The sequence below is a fragment of the Phocoena phocoena genome, chromosome 19 (assembly GCF_963924675.1).
Source record: "Phocoena phocoena chromosome 19, mPhoPho1.1, whole genome shotgun sequence".
NCBI classification, from domain to species: domain Eukaryota; kingdom Metazoa; phylum Chordata; class Mammalia; order Artiodactyla; family Phocoenidae; genus Phocoena; species Phocoena phocoena.
This window is the reverse complement of record NC_089237.1, coordinates 35,671,045-35,676,405: the sequence shown is the minus strand read 5'-3', so window position 1 is coordinate 35,676,405 and position 5,361 is coordinate 35,671,045. Positions and strand designations below refer to the sequence as shown.

The 5,361-nt window shown below is 35.4% G+C and overlaps 1 pseudogene; it reads right to left on the bottom strand.

Moving 5' to 3' along the window:
* Nucleotides 1-1,041: 1,041 nt before the first annotated feature.
* LOC136138997 (histone H3-like centromeric protein A pseudogene) lies at nt 1,042-1,357 on the bottom strand (annotated as a pseudogene).
* Nucleotides 1,358-5,361: the final 4,004 nt, after the last annotated feature.

Below are 5,361 nucleotides of genomic sequence, written 5' to 3'. Positions count from 1 at the left end.
CATTTCTCTGGAAATGTGTTAAACTGCATTCAGTTACAAGCAATGGGAAAGATTTTTATCTGCTCATACTCTATTCCATCGGAGACAAAAACACATTCCTGAATTCTCTTGTTTAAATTGTGGCTGTTGGCAAAGTGTCCAGATGAAGAACTTAATGCTAAAACACAAAGAACACAGTATAATCTCTGTATAGTAGTAACTCTGCTTTAACTTTTTCTCATTAAAGAATTATTTTTATTATGTCTCCACAAGGAAGTTATAAAAATTACCTGTAAAAACATTGAAAAGGCTCTTAAAAGTCCTGGAATGAAAAATTCTGCAGTATAAATCATGATACATCTTCTATGATTTGCAAATAAGAATAAAATAAATTCTATAAGTTAGAATTTCTGAATGAGTTTGATAGGAATTTACCAGAAGGAGCCAGAACATTAAAGCTTAACAATTTCCTATTTTCATCCCAGCTGAGTTTTTAAAAAGCTATATAATCTGTTGACAGGCACAATCCACACAGGAACTTGCTGCTGCCACTAATGATGAAGTCAATCTGAAGGACAGAGATTTGCATGCTGGACGTGCCAGGCTCTTCCATGCAACTGGCTGAAGTGGTCTTCTCTTATTTTTTCCCTTATGTTTTAAATAAAAGTAAATATACCTATGGTAAAAAAATTTAAATGATACAGAAAGATCTAAAATAATAAAAAAATTTTAATGGTACAGAAAGATTTTTTCTCTCATAACCTAGAAAATCTGATGTCTTCCAAACCATCAGTCTTATGAATAATTTGCAAAGTGAAGTCAAACTCGAAGTCTCTTCATCTGAAAATGAATCTCAGTACTTTTGCAATGTGTTGATTCTGTCATATATTACCTCTGTTACAGAGGAAAGCCATGCAGTCTTCTACTTAAAAAAACTAATTACAAAAGCAACATGCACATTCTTCTCAGAGATAGCAAGTCCAGGCAGCACCTTGTACTCCGTGGATCTGGTCCTGGTTACGGGCAGCGTCCCTGGTATCCAGAGTCAAGGGCGGCAGGAGCTCAGCCGAACCCTTCCTGAATGCCTCGGATCCTCCTGGCCAGCTGCACATCCTTTGGGAAGCGAGGGACACGGCCTGTATGTAAGGAGAGGAGATAGGCATCCTCAAAGAGATTAACTAGAAACGCTACTGCTGCCAGGCGGCCGAAGGAGTTCTTCCTTAACAACAGGTGTGTGCTCTTCTGAAGAGTTCGGATCTCCTTCAGAACCCTATTTCTCCGGCGAGCAAGTTGACGGGAGGAAGTGCCTAAGGATGGGCCCGGCCGGGGGCAGCCTCCTTGGGGCTTCAGGCTTGCGGATCCGGAGGCGCGGGCCCATGGCTGAAGCTCAGGCTTGCGGACCCGCGGTTCCTTCTCGGCCTTCCAGGTCCGGAGGCAGAGGCTGCCATCCAGGGGAGGGTCAGCAGCGCCCTGGCAGCGTGCCGCGGCTAGGTGGCGTTCAAATTGTCCGCTCCGACGCGGATTCACTCCTGGCGTTTTTTCCAAAGCAGCATTCTTGAAAATAATTTCATCTGACTGTTGTGGCTTGTCAGTAATAGAGGAAATACTATTTTATGTTGGTTAATTTGAGAATGGAATTTTTAGTTTTGCATTTATTAACAAAAAATGTGCTAACTCATATGTTACTTATGTTTCAAATAACTTTCTAAAGTAATCTCCAGGATATATGTTTTTTTAAAAAATGTGTCAAATTATATGGTATTTATATCTAAGTAGTAGAAAAGATAATGCTTCTCAATTTGCCTTTACCAACCAGTTGTAAATGTATAAAAATACTCATGGGGGCTTCCCTGGTGGCGCAGTGGTTGAGAGTCTGCCTGCCGATGCAGGGGACACAGGTTCGTGCCCCGGTCCGGGAAGATCCCACATGCCGCGGAGCGGCTAGGCCCGTGAGCCATGGCCGCTGAGCCTGCGCGTCCGGAGCATGTGCTCCGCAATAGGAGAGGCCACAAAAGTGAGAGGTCCGCGTACCGAAAAAAAAAAAAAAATACTCATGAAGAAATTTTATCAGGTTTTACGTATCTCTTCATAATGTTCAAAATATATGCAGTAAGTTTTCAGATGATTTTATAACCATGTTTATCAGGTATTAAAAAGAATCCAACTCACCCTGAGGAACATGTTGTTGTTTTGATAAAAACTAATCACTTTTCTTACAAATGGGGTAAAATATAAACTCAGTGTAAAAGAAAGAAAATTGATTGTCAAATGTGTAAATAAAATTTGAATTTATACTCATTTGGCATACCCAATCATAAATACACTATTGTGAACCTAAGAGTTTATTCAGAAAGTCTTGAAATTTTCCAGCTCCTTTATGCCCAAGCGGAGCTATTTCCAAGAGGAAGCAATGCATTCAGGTTCAACACAGTACCTAATCAGTGTCTATTTCTATGCAAAGTTGAAATAAAAATGTTTGAAAAGTTTTCGACCATCCCTTAAAATAATAAAGATAACTAATATCTTGATTAATAATTTCTCTTAAATTGTCATTTATATTTCGGTTGATAAGGACTTTTTACTGTAATAATAGTAACAAGTAGGTTTTTCTTTTTTATTACAGTTCAGTAATTGAGTTAATAAAGCATGTTCTCTTATTAAAGCGTTTTGGTCTTTGCACCTTTCTTGCTTGTCCCAATCATCTATATAGTCTATATAATCCATATCTATATATCTACACCATGAAGTTATTGTGTTTTTAAAACCATTCTCCAATTTCCCTTGTTATGAAAGATTAGATGTACAAAATAGCTTTATAAACTTTAAGAAACTCAAACCTGAAAAACACCTAACAATTAACTGTGTTCACTGTATTGATTTATCATAATACTGCCGTAAATAATGTTGACTTCATTGCTTCCCAATTAATACTTGAATCCATACAACTTTGGACCATAAATGAACGTATTTTGATGAGTTATTTTATTAAGTTAATTATTTTGCTTATTAAAAAAGTCTATAGAGGGCTTCCCTGGTGGCGCAGTGGTTGAGAGTCCGCCTTCCAATTCAGGGGACACGGGTTCGTGCCCCAGTCCGGGAGGATTCCCACATGCCGCGGAGCGGCTGGGCCCGTGAGCCATGGCCGCTGAGCCTGCGCGTCCGGAGCCTGTGCCCCGCAGTGGGAAGGGCCACAACAGTGAGAGGCCCGCGTACTACAAAAAAAAAAAAAAAAAAAAAAAAAAAAAAAGTCTATAGAAATAATATAAGTTCAAATAAGGCAAAAGAGTATATTGTGAAAACAGACTCATTCACACTCGATACCCAGGTCTTCTCTCCAAAACTACTGATAATGTTTTCTTGTGGCTTCTCAAGAAATTTGCTATTCACCTTAAATATAAGTGACATATGGATACATTTTTTTTGAATTTCCCCAAATTGAAGTATACCTATGCTCTATTCCATAATTTTATGTTTTATTTTAAGCATGTATGTTGGTAAGAGTTTTATATCAGCAGATGTGTATTTACATGATATATCTGTTTTATATTTTATAATAAAATGCATAACACTCCTCTATTCATAATCATAAAGACTTTCATTTTTTCTGTTTTTCTCCTTTTTTTCTATTAAAAACGCTATGATTACTCTCATTGTACACATTTCTTTTCATACTTTTAATGATAATAAGCTCTTATGTAGTGCTTACTCTATACCAGGTACTCTTCTGAGACATATTATATAATTAGATCATCCTTCAATCTTATGAAGGATTTATTATTTCCATTCCATATATGTGGAAAATAAAGAAGAGAATACTTTAATATTTTCTGAAGTTCACGCATATGGTAAATGACAGAACTGGAATTAGAAGGTAACCTAGATGCAAAAAAAAAAAAAATTATAACTTCTACATTAGATTCTCCCTCATGTATTTGAATACAATATAAGATAAATCTATGGATGTAGAATACTCAAGCCAAATAATAGATGTACTTTTCAATTTGCTATACAACTTACATTACCTTATTGCCCTTCAGAAAGATTTCATCAATTTGTAATTCTACCAATATATCATTCTTTCAACTATATGTGTACTATCAACTATTTTGACAACTGTTTACAGGATATAAATATTTTTTTGTTATTTTAATTTTTCTTATTATGATACATGGGTTTCATAAATTTATAATCCACTTGTCTATCTTTGGTATGACCTGCCTTTTCTGTTTTCTATTGTCTTGTAAAACTTTGTTCTTAGAAAGTGATTAAAAAGTAAACCTCTCATTTGAAGCACCATCTATATCATCTAGTACATATCTCTATGTATTTGAATTTATATTTAACCCTTTTTCTGGCTGCATGGAAGTCATTATTTATTTTTCTGCAAATCCCAAATAATTTTAATTAACACACTTTTATGATAACTGTGGTATTTGGCAACCCAGTCTAACAGTTGTCTAATTGTTAAGATTTTTTTCTTATTATTCCTGAATGCTTGTTTTTTATAGAAACTTGATTTACAACTCTTGTTATAATCAGGTTATTTATACATTTTTATTTTTTACTAATTAAATATGATGGTGTAAATGACCCTTGAATCCTCCCAGAGTGAAACCATAAACTCAGACTGGGATTTGGGGAGGGGGAAGAAAATCTTTGTCTTTTTGACTGTACTTTTCCTGGAATAGAGCACCCAGGCTAGAACTTCCATGACACATAACTGTGGTTCATGAAATGTGGATGAGTCATGGCTCGAATGTCACAGACTCACTGCTGTTACTGAGATTTAGTAGATTTTCTTGAATGAATGTTTCTCCATTAGTTGTATGGTCTTAGAACAATTTTCAGAGCCTTTAAATGATGACATTTTTAAGTTTTTTCTTTTTCTTTTTCTTTTTTTTTTCCTGAGAAGGTTTTCTGGGAGTCTATGTATAGACTCCTGGCTTAATTTTCTCACCAACATTTACCCTCTTCACACTCATGAACTCATGTCTTATTTCAAATTCATTACTTGACACCTGATTTTTTTCTGGTTTAATGGTTTTGATTCATTTGAATTCTGCTTAATAATTTGGTGAATAGTATCAGATCATGTATTAATTACATATGTATTTTATTTAGGAGTCTTCAGCTAGGAACAAAGATATGTGCAGATTACCTCAGATGTTGGAATACTGTTGTTTTGGATCAGAATTTCCATTATTATCAATAGAAGTTTTAAGAATAAAATTATTATTGAATATTGTTTTACTAAGAAAGAAATATAGGTATTGTCACTTCCATTCTATCAATCGATATACAAGACTTGGAAAGCACAGATAATACAATAACGTAAGACTGCTCTATGCCAAAGCTCTGGGGAAAGATTTTAATTTTTTCATT